Source organism: Culex quinquefasciatus, chromosome 1 (genome assembly GCF_015732765.1).
Source record: "Culex quinquefasciatus strain JHB chromosome 1, VPISU_Cqui_1.0_pri_paternal, whole genome shotgun sequence".
NCBI classification, from domain to species: Eukaryota; Metazoa; Arthropoda; class Insecta; order Diptera; family Culicidae; genus Culex; species Culex quinquefasciatus.
In genome coordinates this window covers 36921863-36937774 of record NC_051861.1, presented here as the reverse complement: position 1 = coordinate 36937774, position 15912 = coordinate 36921863, and the positions used below count along the sequence as shown (strand labels likewise).

The window sequence follows — 15912 nt, the reverse complement described above, 5'->3', positions numbered from 1 at the left end:
ATAAATTTTATTTTTGGTACGATTTCTGCTGATATTTTTTTCTGTGATTTTGAATCAATATTATTAGAAATTAAAAAAGTCTTGTCGCAAAAGAACGATACACGCCTGTGAATCCGTTGCCGAAACCGCAAGGTTTAAGAGGGCTAGATTATAAGGTGTTACGTCGATTCAACATTATCAGAAATAAAAGTTATTTTATGTTTTTGATTTTTTTTTCATTCAAAATGTAAGCACCTTCCCGCAAATTTATTTTAGGAAAACATAATAAAAAGAATTTCAAAATTCTTTAACGGTTAGTAAGGTAATTCGCTTGGCTAAACACTTGCTTGAAAGTGTCAAAGATTTCAAGAACCTATAGGTTTGAAAACATTATTTAGTAAACTTCAAATATAAGATCAAAACAGACAAACAGTGACTTTTGCCCTTAACATACACAAACTTCACATTATTTTTGAAAATTCATAAAATTGACTCTAAACCTAGTCGTAAACCCTTTCTTTGTCCCGTCCTACTCGATAATGAAAATGCCCATCCCCCAACAAATAAAAATGTTTTGTCTGCAGCGTGGAAAAACGCAACCCATTGCAATGAAACAATAGAATCTTTTAGTTATTTAAAATTTTTAAGGTCGCACCTATCATAAAAGATAACTCTATCTACACATAATTAAATTTGATCCATTTTGGAATTGATAATAAAAACTGACTCTCACGTATTCAATCCAGAAGTCAGAATTATATATTAACAGGGTATCCAGATCCACGGTAAGTTTCGGAGAACAAATCTAAGATAAAAGTGAATATTTTTTATCGATTTTAATGTATATTTCTATGGAAAAATCACATGAAATTGATAGAAACACGTACATTCATATTTATCAAATTTGTCATGAACATGCCTGGAATGACTTGAACAGGACCATCCATAAACCACGTGGTCACTTTAGGAGGGTATGGTGATTGTCCACGATCCATACAAAAAGTTTTTGTATGGACAATTGTCCACAAGGGGAGGGGAGGGTGGTGGAGGTAACAGATTCCCAAAAAGTGTCCACGTGGTTTATGGATGGTCCCAACTTGAAAATAACATATAAAAATCCTTATTCAGCTATCCGAAAAACACAATTACTTAATAAGGAAAGGAGGCAGAATTCTTAAAATAAAGGAATTTCGTACTTTTTTATTTCAGTGTATGGCTTTTGAACTTTAACTTTGCAATCAAATCGGAGAAAAAGATTGACTAGCTCTCAATAGAATAATCTGATGCGATTTAGTATTACATAAAGCGTCCAATTTCCCAGGGTTACAAAATTCCCGGAAACGGTAAATTTTAAATTTATCCAAAATTGTTCTTATATTGGTTCTGGTTAATATTCTTTAACAAAATTGTATAAAATAGCAACATAAATGATCAAATTAAGTGCGAGGGTCAATTAATGTCTTAACTTCTTGCAAAAACATTTTCAAGAAAATATATTGATATTCTAAATCTAAAGACTATTTCTAAATTTACTAGTATTTTTTTTTGCAGTGATATTTTTCCAATCACAGTCTTTTGACGGCGAGTAAAATGAATCCATGCTTCAAAACCATAACATTGCTATACATTATGGTTCTGTGAACAGTTTGAGAGAATATGATAAAGAATAATATTGAGCCGACGTTGAAATGAAAATAAAAAATAATGAAGAAAATATGGATTTGTTGGCAAATCTTTTTTCTTGAACAAATCTTACTTCTTTGAGCTCATAAATAAATAGATAAGCATTGGATTCACCTTAAATATCAGCTTTTTCACTTGAAATATCATTTTCATAAAATCACCTTCTACATAATACGGAGTAGTTTTTTTTAATGATTCAGCTTAATAAATGATTTCGTCTAAAAGAATTTTCATAGCAATAAAAGAAGTTCAGTTCATATTAAATCTCTTACGCCCTTGTTAGCTCAAGTTTTTTTTTCTTGATATTAAACTGTTAACACTTTTTAACAAATTTCCCAATTTTTTTTTATTTGGAATGACCCTCTCTGAGACATCAATTGATATTTTTTCAATTTTCATCCAATTTGGCCATGGTAAACAAAACCGTAAAAAACATAATTTGATCTTGGCAGAACAGGATACCTAAGTTTCAAAGGATATAACAACAATTTTTGTTTAAAAGCTAACCAGAATTATAATAGTTAATTTTCATTTCATAATATCGTAATTTTTGTTGCTCAACGAATAAACAAGATCCCAGTTGTGAAAGCTTCAGAAACTAATATTTTTGAAATATTTATACTTTGATATGAAATTTTCAGGCGAACTGAATGGTTATAAGAACAATAAATCGAAATGAATAAAATAAAATTAAGTTTTTCATTACTATTTTTTGAAAATTTAAAAAATGTGCCAAAAAGTTAAGAAAATTATGAAACTATATTATGTGCAATTATCGTTACTATTAACGGCATTGCTTTATTGAGACAAAAATTGATATCAAAATTTTATTTAATTTCTTTAAAAAATAAATATGAGCATTCAAAATGTCTCAGTTAACGCTTCCTATTGTGTAACTAAGCGAAATTCGCATATCTCAGCTAGTAACGAACAAATACTGATATTTTATTATGAGAACTTGTTCCGAAAATTGTTCTTAGAGATCTAATTGATAAAGTCTAGATTATACAAAGTGGAATCAAATTAGATAATTTAGAAGAATATGTGCAATTTGCATAGATTATGTATATGTATTAGGATGTAACAAAAATTACATTTTGGCGGACATTCAGAGGTTTGTTCCGGTGGTCATACTGAGCTCAAATTCCAAATATGAGCTTGATTGGATGTAACAGGAGCTGGTGCTTTGCATTTGAATTTTAAATGGGATTTAACCCGTAAAAAGATTTTTTTTTTCAAAAATGTAATTTTTTAAGGCACTTGGCCACTGAAGCGCTTATTTTCAACATCACTGGCGTGTAGGCCCGATTCTTGCACATCTTTTGGTATATATAACATTGATTTTGGGGCACCCGGAGCTCGGTACAGACCTTAAAAGTTTGGCATTTTTCGAAAAATCGATCCCAGTATAATCAAATAGTATCTCGGACGCCGCGAGATGCGACGTATATCTTTTTTACGATTCAGTAGCCAAAGTGCTTAACAAATATAATAAGTATATTGTTTCAATCAATTTTCAGTGACTTTCCAAAGAAAAATCTTATAAGATCGTTATAAAATTCTGAGATTCTTAGAAGAAGTTGCACTTGGCGCTAAATATTATATTTCAATTTAACCCTCAAAATTTCGGGAAATAGACTTTCTTACAAGGTGCAAAATATCAGACCTACCTTATTTATCTAGGAGAACTCTAAATAATCACACCGTGTACATTGTACACTGTATGACTTAATAAAATCAAACTATGTTTCATTTCCCATATCAGTTCTCGATCTATAAAGTAAACGAAATCATTTAGTAAAGTCCTCTACTAGAATAAAGTTGCCACATAGAGCGATTTATTTTGAGTCCCTATCACTTCAAAAAACTTTAACCAGAAGCGAAGATCTCTTTCATCAAAAAATAAAACAGCAATAAAAAAATTAATATTAATGGTACTGATTTCAAAAGTATTCTTTTTTCAAAGCTTAGGGGTAAATGTTCCGAAAAACTCTACCCGTCAAAAATCATCCTCTGTTAGAGGATTCAAAAGTAAGTCAGCCTACACAAGTCATCTGTTGGAAACATGTTGACAAAGCGATGCATAAAGTTTGCATGCCCTGTGAGGCTGTTGCTGCGAAGTGGTTGTTCAAGAATGCTACACCGTTAAATACTGTAAGCACAGAATTAAAGGATGAATAGCACGTATTTACAATATGAAAGATGATAATGTTCTCATAAACATTGATGATCGTGCCAAAAAATAAAACGCATTACGCAAATGAATGACGAATTAGATTTTGCGCACTTCCAAACAAATAAAAAATAAATCAATGCGATTGTGCTTTTAAAACGAGCTCCAACATTTTTACCAATTCGGAGTATCGAATCACCTGAAGGGTAGGCTTACTCCTTCAATCTGAGAAAGTCATTTGAAATCATTGGTCTAAATTTGATACATTTTGGTGAGCGAGTCGGCTTCTCTCGCTCTTGGGGAAACATATAGTTGCGTGCGCACAACAACCAAAAATCATTTAGTCAAATAAAAAAAAAACAACCAAACCACAAAAAGAAACTTATGCATCGCAAGAGTGACAAAGCTAAATTTAAATAAAACAAACAACAAACCATCGCGCAGCGATCGCGCATCGACTTAGCGACTTTGCGACTGACTGCGACAGCACTACCTTGGAACATTGAAATGTTTGGTTGACTTTCCAGAAAGAGTGCATATGACTTGAAAAAAAGAAAAGGGCGCTTCAAAATTGAGCCAAGAAATTGGTGAAACTTGGTGCAAGCCCTTTTATGGTCAAAAATATCGTTTAACTTGAATATTTTTCCTTAAAAATAATTAAATTTAAGCAAACAGCTAAGTAGATGTCATCTACTCAAATCTACCCATAAGCACACCCCTGTTCAATTTTTTTCAGCCATAAGGGCGCCTCCAGTCAAATTTTCATATTGAGAAGTTTAATAATTTTTTTAAGTCGTAGGGGCGCCTCCAGTCAAATTTTCATATTGAGAATTTCAATACATTTTTAAGTCGTAGGGCGCCTCCAGTCAAATTTTCATATTGAGAATTTCAATACATTTTTTTAAGTCGTAGGGGCGCCTCCAGTCAAATTTTCATATTGAGAATTTCAATACATTTTTTTAGTTCGTAGGGGCGCCTCCAGTCAAATTTTCATATTGAGAATTTCAATACATTTTATTAAGTCGTAGGGGCGCCTCCAGTCAAATTTTCATATTGAGAAGTTCAATACATTTTTTTAAGTCGTAGGGGCGCCTCCAGTCAAATTTTCATATTGAGAATTTCAATACAATTTTTAAGTCGTAGGGCGCCTCCAGTCAAATTTTCATATTGAGAATTTCAATACAATTTTTAAGTCGTAGGGGCGCCTCCAGTCAAATTTTCATATTGAGAATTTCAATACAATTTTTTAAATCCTAGGGTGCCTTCAGACAAACTTAATTTAAAAATATCGCTCCTCGACTTGGCGACTTTGCGACTGACTGCGACAGCACTACCTTGGAACATTGAAATGTTTGGTTGACTTTCCAGAAAGAGTGCATATGACTTGAAAAAAGGGCGCTTCAAAATTGAGCCAAGAAATTGGTAAAACTTGGTGCAAGCCCTTTTATGGTCAAAAATATCGTTTAACTTGAATATTTTTCCTTAAAAATAATTAAATTTAAGCAAACAGCTAAGTAGATGTCATCTACTCAAATCTACCCATAAGCACACCCCTGTTCAATTTTTTCAGCCATAAGGGCGCCTCCAGTCAAATTTTCATATTGAGAAGTTTAATAATTTTTTTTAAGTCGTAGGGGCGCCTCCAGTCAAATTTTCATATTGAGAATTTCAATACATTTTTTTAAGTCGTAGGGGCGCCTCCAGTCAAATTTTCATATTGAGAATTTCAATACATTTTTTTAAGTCGTAGGGGCGCCTCCAGTCAAATTTTCATATTGAGAAGTTTAATAATTTTTTTTAAGTCGTAGGGGCGCCTCCAGTCAAATTTTCATATTGAGAATTTCAATACATTTTTTTAAGTCGTAGGGGCGCCTCCAGTCAAATTTTCATATTGAGAATTTCAATACATTTTTAAGTCGTAGGGGCCTCCAGTCAAATTTTCATATTGAGAAGTTCAATACATTTTTTAAGTCGTAGGGGCGCCTCCAGTCAAATTTTCATATTGAGAAGTTCAATACATTTTTTTAAGTCGTAGGGGCGCCTCCAGTCAAATTTTCATATTGAGAATTTCAATACAATTTTTTAAGTCGTAGGGCGCCTCCAGTCAAATTTTCATATTGAGAATTTCAATACATTTTTTTAGTTCGTAGGGGCGCCTCCAGTCAAATTTTCATATTGAGAAGTTCAATACATTTTTTAAGTCGTAGGGGCGCCTCCAGTCAAATTTTCATATTGAGAAGTTCAATACATTTTTTTAAGTCGTAGGGGCGCCTCCAGTCAAATTTTCATATTGAGAATTTCAATACAATTTTTTAAGTCGTAGGGGCGCCTCCAGTCAAATTTTCATATTGAGAATTTCAATACAATTTTTTAAATCCTAGGGGTGCCTTCAGACAAACTTAATTTAAAAATATCGCTCCTCGACTTGGCGACTTTGCGACTGACTGCGACAGCACTACCTTGGAACATTGAAATGTTTGGTTGACTTTCCAGAAAGAGTGCATATGACTTGAAAAAAAGAAAAGGGCGCTTCAAAATTGAGCCAAGAAATTGGTGAAACTTGGTGCAAGCCCTTTTATGGTCAAAAATATCGTTTAACTTGAATATTTTTCCTTAAAAAATAATTAAATTTAAGCAAACAGCTAAGTAGATGTCATCTACTCAAATCTACCCATAAGCACACCCCTGTTCAATTTTTTTCAGCCATAAGGGCGCCTCCAGTCAAATTTTCATATTGAGAAGTTTAATAATTTTTTTTAAGTCGTAGGAGCGCCTCCAGTCAAATTTTCATATTGAGAATTTCAATACATTTTTTTAAGTCGTAGGGGCGCCTCCAGTCAAATTTTCATATTGAGAATTTCAATACATTTTTTTAAGTCGTAGGGGCGCCTCCAGTCAAATTTTCATATTGAGAAGTTTAATAATTTTTTTTAAGTCGTAGGGGCGCCTCCAGTCAAATTTTCATATTGAGAATTTCAATACATTTTATTAAGTCGTAGGGGCGCCTCCAGTCAAATTTTCATATTGAGAATTTCAATACATTTTTTTAAGTCGTAGGGGCGCCTCCAGTCAAATTTTCATATTGAGAAGTTCAATACATTTTTTTAAGTCGTAGGGGCGCCTCCAGTCAAATTTTCATATTGAGAATTTCAATACATTTTTTTAAGTCGTAGGGGCGCCTCCAGTCAAATTTTCATATTGAGAATTTCAATACATTTTTTTAAGTCGTAGGGGCGCCTCCAGTCAAATTTTCATATTGAGAAGTTTAATAATTTTTTTTAAGTCGTAGGGGCGCCTCCAGTCAAATTTTCATATTGAGAATTTCAATACATTTTTTTATGTCGTAGGGGCGCCTCCAGTCAAATTTTCATATTGAGAATTTCAATACATTTTTTTAAGTCGTAGGGGCGCCTCCAGTCAAATTTTCATATTGAGAATTTCAATACATTTTTTTAAGTCGTAGGGGCGCCTCCAGTCAAATTTTCATATTGAGAAGTTCAATACATTTTTTTAAGTCGTAGGGGCGCCTCCAGTCAAATTTTCATATTGAGAATTTCAATACATTTTTTTAAGTCGTAGGGGCGCCTCCAGTCAAATTTTCATATTGAGAATTTCAATACATTTTTTTAAGTCGTAGGGGCGCCTCCAGTCAAATTTTCATATTGAGAATTTAATAATTTTTTTAAGTCGTAGGGCGCCTCCAGTCAAATTTTCATATTGAGAATTTCAATACATTTTTAAGTCGTAGGGGCGCCTCCAGTCAAATTTTCATATTGAGAAGTTCAATACATTTTTTAAGTCGTAGGGGCGCTCCAGTCAAATTTTCATATTGAGAATTTCAATACATTTTTAAGTCGTAGGGGCGCCTCCAGTCAAATTTTCATATTGAGAATTTCAATACATTTTTAAGTCGTAGGGGCGCCTCCAGTCAAATTTTCATATTGAGAATTTCAATACATTTTTAGTTCGTAGGGGCCCCTCCAGTCAAATTTTCATATTGAGAAGTTCAATACATTTTTAAGTCGTAGGGGCGCCTCCAGTCAAATTTTCATATTGAGAATTTCAATACATTTTTTTAAGTCGTAGGGGCGCCTCCAGTCAAATTTTCATATTGAGAATTTCAATACATTTTTTTAAGTCGTAGGGGCGCCTCCAGTCAAATTTTCATATTGAGAAGTTCAATACATTTTTTTAAGTCGTAGGGGCGCCTCCAGTCAAATTTTCATATTGAGAATTTCAATACATTTTTTTAAGTCGTAGGGGCGCCTCCAGTCAAATTTTCATATTGAGAATTTCAATACATTTTTTTAAGTCGTAGGGGCGCCTCCAGTCAAATTTTCATATTGAGAATTTCAATACATTTTTTTAGTTCGTAGGGGCGCCTCCAGTCAAATTTTCATATTGAGAAGTTCAATACATTTTTTAAGTCGTAGGGGCGCCTCCAGTCAAATTTTCATATTGAGAAGTTCAATACATTTTTTAAGTCGTAGGGGCGCCTCCAGTCAAATTTTCATATTGAGAATTTCAATACAATTTTTTAAGTCGTAGGGGCGCCTCCAGTCAAATTTTCATATTGAGAATTTCAATACAATTTTTTAAGTCGTAGGGGCGCCTCCAGTCAAATTTTCATATTGAGAAGTTCAATACATTTTATTAAGTCGTAGGGGCGCCTCCAGTCAAATATTCATATTGAGAATTTCAATACATTTTTTTAAGTCGTAGGGGCGCCTCCAGTCAAATTTTCATATTGAGAAGTTCAATACATTTTTTTAAGTCGTAGGGGCGCCTCCAGTCAAATTTTCATATTGAGAATTTCAATACATTTTTTTAAGTCGTAGGGGCGCCTCCAGTCAAATTTTCATATTGAGAATTTCAATACATTTTTTTAAGTCGTAGGGGCGCCTCCAGTCAAATTTTCATATTGAGAAGTTTAATAATTTTTTTTAAGTCGTAGGGGCGCCTCCAGTCAAATTTTCATATTGAGAATTTCAATACATTTTTTTATGTCGTAGGGGCGCCTCCAGTCAAATTTTCATATTGAGAATTTCAATACATTTTTTTAAGTCGTAGGGGCGCCTCCAGTCAAATTTTCATATTGAGAATTTCAATACATTTTTTTAAGTCGTAGGGGCGCCTCCAGTCAAATTTTCATATTGAGAATTTCAATACATTTTTTTAAGTCGTAGGGGCGCCTCCAGTCAAATTTTCATATTGAGAATTTCAATACATTTTTTTAAGTCGTAGGGGCGCCTCCAGTCAAATTTTCATATTGAGAATTTCAATACATTTTTTTATGTCGTAGGGGCGCCTCCAGTCAAATTTTCATATTGAGAATTTCAATACATTTTTTTAAGTCGTAGGGGCGCCTCCAGTCAAATTTTCATATTGAGAATTTCAATACATTTTTTTAAGTCGTAGGGGCGCCTCCAGTCAAATTTTCATATTGAGAAGTTCAATACATTTTTTAAGTCGTAGGGGCGCCTCCAGTCAAATTTTCATATTGAGAATTTCAATACATTTTTTTAAGTCGTAGGGGCGCCTCCAGTCAAATTTTCATATTGAGAATTTCAATACATTTTTTTAAGTCGTAGGGGCGCCTCCAGTCAAATTTTCATATTGAGAATTTCAATACATTTTTTTAGTTCGTAGGGGCCCCTCCAGTCAAATTTTCATATTGAGAAGTTCAATACATTTTTTAAGTCGTAGGGGCGCCTCCAGTCAAATTTTCATATTGAGAATTTCAATACATTTTTTTAAGTCGTAGGGGCGCCTCCAGTCAAATTTTCATATTGAGAATTTCAATACATTTTTTTAAGTCGTAGGGGCGCCTCCAGTCAAATTTTCATATTGAGAAGTTCAATACATTTTTTAAGTCGTAGGGGCGCCTCCAGTCAAATTTTCATATTGAGAATTTCAATACATTTTTTTAAGTCGTAGGGGCGCCTCCAGTCAAATTTTCATATTGAGAATTTCAATACATTTTTTTAAGTCGTAGGGGCGCCTCCAGTCAAATTTTCATATTGAGAATTTCAATACATTTTTTTAGTTCGTAGGGGCGCCTCCAGTCAAATTTTCATATTGAGAAGTTCAATACATTTCTTTAAGTCGTAGGGGCGCCTCCAGTCAAATTTTCATATTGAGAAGTTCAATACATTTTTTTAAGTCGTAGGGGCGCCTCCAGTCAAATTTTCATATTGAGAATTTCAATACAATTTTTTAAGTCGTAGGGGCGCCTCCAGTCAAATTTTCATATTGAGAATTTCAATACAATTTTTTAAGTCGTAGGGGCGCCTCCAGTCAAATTTTCATATTGAGAATTTCAATACAATTTTTTAAATCCTAGGGGTGCCTTCAGACAAACTTAATTTAAAAATATCGCTCCTCGACTTGGCGACTTTGCGACTGACTGCGACAGCACTACCTTGGAACATTGAAATGTTTGGTTGACTTTCCAGAAAGAGTGCATATGACTTGAAAAAAAGAAAAGGGCGCTTCAAAATTGAGCCAAGAAATTGGTGAAACTTGGTGCAAGCCCTTTTATGGTCAAAAATATCGTTTAACTTGAATATTTTTCCTTAAAAATAATTAAATTTAAGCAAACAGCTAAGTAGATGTCATCTACTCAAATCTACCCATAAGCACACCCCTGTTCAATTTTTTCAGCCATAAGGGCGCCTCCAGTCAAATTTTCATATTGAGAAGTTTAATAATTTTTTTTAAGTCGTAGGGGCGCCTCCAGTCAAATTTTCATATTGAGAATTTCAATACATTTTTTTAAGTCGTAGGGGCGCCTCCAGTCAAATTTTCATATTGAGAATTTCAATACATTTTTAAGTCGTAGGGGCGCCTCCAGTCAAATTTTCATATTGAGAATTTCAATACATTTTTAGTTCGTAGGGGCGCCTCCAGTCAAATTTTCATATTGAGAAGTTCAATACATTTTTAAGTCGTAGGGGCGCCTCCAGTCAAATTTTCATATTGAGAAGTTCAATACATTTTTTAAGTCGTAGGGGCGCCTCCAGTCAAATTTTCATATTGAGAATTTCAATACAATTTTTTAAGTCGTAGGGGCGCCTCCAGTCAAATTTTCATATTGAGAATTTCAATACAATTTTTTAAGTCGTAGGGGCGCCTCCAGTCAAGTTTTCATATTGAGAATTTCAATACAATTTTTTAAATCCTAGGGGTGCCTTCAGACAAACTTAATTTAAAAATATCGCTCCTCGACTTGGCGACTTTGCGACTGACTGCGACAGCACTACCTTGGAACATTGAAATGTTTGGTTGACTTTCCAGAAAGAGTGCATATGACTTGAAAAAAAAGGGCGCTTCAAAATTGAGCCAAGAAATTGGTAAAACTTGGTGCAAGCCCTTTTATGGTCAAAAATATCGTTTAACTTGAATATTTTTCCTTAAAAAATAATTAAATTTAAGCAAACAGCTAAGTAGATGTCATCTACTCAAATCTACCCATAAGCACACCCCTGTTCAATTTTTTTCAGCCATAAGGGCGCCTCCAGTCAAATTTTCATATTGAGAAGTTTAATAATTTTTTTTAAGTCGTAGGGGCGCCTCCAGTCAAATTTTCATATTGAGAATTTCAATACATTTTTTTAAGTCGTAGGGGCGCCTCCAGTCAAATTTTCATATTGAGAATTTCAATACATTTTTAAGTCGTAGGGGCGCCTCCAGTCAAATTTTCATATTGAGAAGTTTAATAATTTTTTTAAGTCGTAGGGCGCCTCCAGTCAAATTTTCATATTGAGAATTTCAATACATTTTTAAGTCGTAGGGGCGCCTCCAGTCAAATTTTCATATTGAGAATTTCAATACATTTTTAAGTCGTAGGGGCGCCTCCAGTCAAATTTTCATATTGAGAAGTTCAATACATTTTTTTAAGTCGTAGGGCGCCTCCAGTCAAATTTTCATATTGAGAATTTCAATACATTTTTAAGTCGTAGGGGCGCCTCCAGTCAAATTTTCATATTGAGAATTTCAATACATTTTTAAGTCGTAGGGCGCCTCCAGTCAAATTTTCATATTGAGAATTTCAATACATTTTTAGTTCGTAGGGCGCCTCCAGTCAAATTTTCATATTGAGAAGTTCAATACATTTCTTTAAGTCGTAGGGGCGCCTCCAGTCAAATTTTCATATTGAGAAGTTCAATACATTTTTTAAGTCGTAGGGCGCCTCCAGTCAAATTTTCATATTGAGAATTTCAATACAATTTTTAAGTCGTAGGGGCGCCTCCAGTCAAATTTTCATATTGAGAATTTCAATACAATTTTTAAGTCGTAGGGGCGCCTCCAGTCAAATTTTCATATTGAGAATTTCAATACAATTTTAAATCCTAGGGGTGCCTTCAGACAAACTTAATTTAAAAATATCGCTCCTCGACTTGGCGACTTTGCGACTGACTGCGACAGCACTACCTTGGAACATTGAAATGTTTGGTTGACTTTCCAGAAAGAGTGCATATGACTTGAAAAAAAGAAAAGGGCGCTTCAAAATTGAGCCAAGAAATTGGTGAAACTTGGTGCAAGCCCTTTTATGGTCAAAAATATCGTTTAACTTGAATATTTTTCCTTAAAAATAATTAAATTTAAGCAAACAGCTAAGTAGATGTCATCTACTCAAATCTACCCATAAGCACACCCCTGTTCAATTTTTTCAGCCATAAGGGCGCCTCCAGTCAAATTTTCATATTGAGAAGTTTAATAATTTTTTTTAAGTCGTAGGAGCGCCTCCAGTCAAATTTTCATATTGAGAATTTCAATACATTTTTTTAAGTCGTAGGGGCGCCTCCAGTCAAATTTTCATATTGAGAATTTCAATACATTTTTTTAAGTCGTAGGGGCGCCTCCAGTCAAATTTTCATATTGAGAAGTTTAATAATTTTTTTAAGTCGTAGGGCGCCTCCAGTCAAATTTTCATATTGAGAATTTCAATACATTTTATTAAGTCGTAGGGGCGCCTCCAGTCAAATATTCATATTGAGAATTTCAATACATTTTTTAAGTCGTAGGGCGCCTCCAGTCAAATTTTCATATTGAGAAGTTCAATACATTTTTTAAGTCGTAGGGGCGCCTCCAGTCAAATTTTCATATTGAGAATTTCAATACATTTTTTTAAGTCGTAGGGGCGCCTCCAGTCAAATTTTCATATTGAGAATTTCAATACATTTTTTTAAGTCGTAGGGGCGCCTCCAGTCAAATTTTCATATTGAGAAGTTTAATAATTCTTTTTAAGTCGTAGGGGCACCTCCAGTCAAATTTTCATATTGAGAATTTCAATACATTTTTTTATGTCGTAGGGGCGCCTCCAGTCAAATTTTCATATTGAGAATTTCAATACATTTTTTTAAGTCGTAGGGGCGCCTCCAGTCAAATTTTCATATTGAGAATTTCAATACATTTTTAAGTCGTAGGGGCGCCTCCAGTCAAATTTTCATATTGAGAAGTTCAATACATTTTTTAAGTCGTAGGGGCGCCTCCAGTCAAATTTTCATATTGAGAATTTCAATACATTTTTAAGTCGTAGGGGCGCCTCCAGTCAAATTTTCATATTGAGAATTTCAATACATTTTTATGTCGTAGGGGCGCCTCCAGTCAAATTTTCATATTGAGAATTTCAATACATTTTTAAGTCGTAGGGGCGCCTCCAGTCAAATTTTCATATTGAGAATTTCAATACATTTTTAAGTCGTAGGGGCGCCTCCAGTCAAATTTTCATATTGAGAAGTTCAATACATTTTTTAAGTCGTAGGGGCGCCTCCAGTCAAATTTTCATATTGAGAATTTCAATACATTTTTAAGTCGTAGGGGCGCCTCCAGTCAAATTTTCATATTGAGAATTTCAATACATTTTTAAGTCGTAGGGGCGCCTCCAGTCAAATTTTCATATTGAGAATTTCAATACATTTTTAGTTCGTAGGGGCCCCTCCAGTCAAATTTTCATATTGAGAAGTTCAATACATTTTTAAGTCGTAGGGGCGCCTCCAGTCAAATTTTCATATTGAGAATTTCAATACATTTTTAAGTCGTAGGGGCGCCTCCAGTCAAATTTTCATATTGAGAATTTCAATACATTTTTTTAAGTCGTAGGGGCGCCTCCAGTCAAATTTTCATATTGAGAAGTTCAATACATTTTTTAAGTCGTAGGGGCGCCTCCAGTCAAATTTTCATATTGAGAATTTCAATACATTTTTTTAAGTCGTAGGGGCGCCTCCAGTCAAATTTTCATATTGAGAATTTCAATACATTTTTTTAAGTCGTAGGGGCGCCTCCAGTCAAATTTTCATATTGAGAATTTCAATACATTTTTTTAGTTCGTAGGGGCGCCTCCAGTCAAATTTTCATATTGAGAAGTTCAATACATTTCTTTAAGTCGTAGGGGCGCCTCCAGTCAAATTTTCATATTGAGAAGTTCAATACATTTTTTTAAGTCGTAGGGGCGCCTCCAGTCAAATTTTCATATTGAGAATTTCAATACAATTTTTAAGTCGTAGGGGCGCCTCCAGTCAAATTTTCATATTGAGAATTTCAATACAATTTTTTAAGTCGTAGGGGCGCCTCCAGTCAAATTTTCATATTGAGAATTTCAATACAATTTTTAAATCCTAGGGTGCCTTCAGACAAACTTAATTTAAAAATATCGCTCCTCGACTTGGCGACTTTGCGACTGACTGCGACAGCACTACCTTGGAACATTGAAATGTTTGGTTGACTTTCCAGAAAGAGTGCATATGACTTGAAAAAAAGAAAAGGGCGCTTCAAAATTGAGCCAAGAAATTGGTGAAACTTGGTGCAAGCCCTTTTATGGTCAAAAATATCGTTTAACTTGAATATTTTTCCTTAAAAAATAATTAAATTTAAGCAAACAGCTAAGTAGATGTCATCTACTCAAATCTACCCATAAGCACACCCCTGTATTTATCAATGTTTTTGAAATAATAGTAAACTAACTTTTGAAATATTTAAAAATATGAGGAGTCGTAGTCGGAGTTGGAGCCAACCATTTTTTGAAAGCTGGAGTTGGAGTCGGCTAGAGTTGGTGGGCCGGAGTTGGAGTCGGAGTCGGTTGGATCTGAAAGCCGGAACCGGAGCCGGAGTTGGATTCAGCTAATCCCAGAAAGCCGGAGTCGGAGTCGGAGTCGCTTGAAATATGACCCGACTCCGCAGCACTGCCAACAAAAGTTTGATTTTAGCGAAATATTTGAAGTTTTTCGATTTTTAAAAATAGTGACCATGAGTGACCATTTCTAAAAATATGTTTTTAATGTTCAGAAAATTTGCTATAAAATTTTCGAAGAGACATTGAAGATTGGACTTCTGGTTGCCGAGATACAGTGGCTTATGGCCTATCTACAATCACTTAACTTAGAAAAATTCACTTAGCTTAGGAGTTTGAATCAATGGAAATGAATCTGATCTTCTACAATGAAAAGGAATAAAATTAGAAATTATGGTCGTATGGTTTGGAGAATTTCAAAATCTACGGTAAGTTGACGTTTCCATATCAAAGGTAAACAAACAACTGCATAGCAACGTATATCAGCCCAGCAAATTTTCTAAGTTGATTGTGGATGACGGCCGTAAGTTGTGTTCATTTTCTAAGTTTTACTTTACTTAACTATTCTAAGCTAAGTGATTGTAGATAGGCCATTAATGGTCCGATTTTAAATGTTAAAACATGAAACAGTCGTGAATTTTTCCGATCTTTTCGACATTTAAAAAAATGTAATTTGATGAGGTAGTGTATGCAACCCAGTAGCGAACGAATTCTGATTGGTGTCTTTGGAAAAGATGGCGGTATTGCTAGGTTCTCTGCCATTCTGAAATTGTTCGTTGTGAGCAGCATCGCGAGGGATGCCACCACCTAATACCTGGGTATGAATAATCAGCATTTTCAGATTTTGAATCCAATTATACTTTCCCATCATTTCGCTACCGGCCAGCCAGACAGAAATGTAAGAATTGTGTTACCCCACTACTGCTTCTCTACATTCAGATTGCTGTCCCGATTCAAACAGTGTCTATATAAAAATTATCAAAAAACATAATAAATTGTCATCTGT

At 34.3% G+C, this 15912-nt stretch overlaps 1 protein-coding gene across 4 annotated transcripts in view; it reads right to left on the bottom strand.

Moving 5' to 3' along the window:
- Positions 1–15912, bottom strand: part of LOC6048394 — a 242647-nt gene that overhangs the window by 68596 nt on the left and 158139 nt on the right. The window lies entirely within an intron of this gene.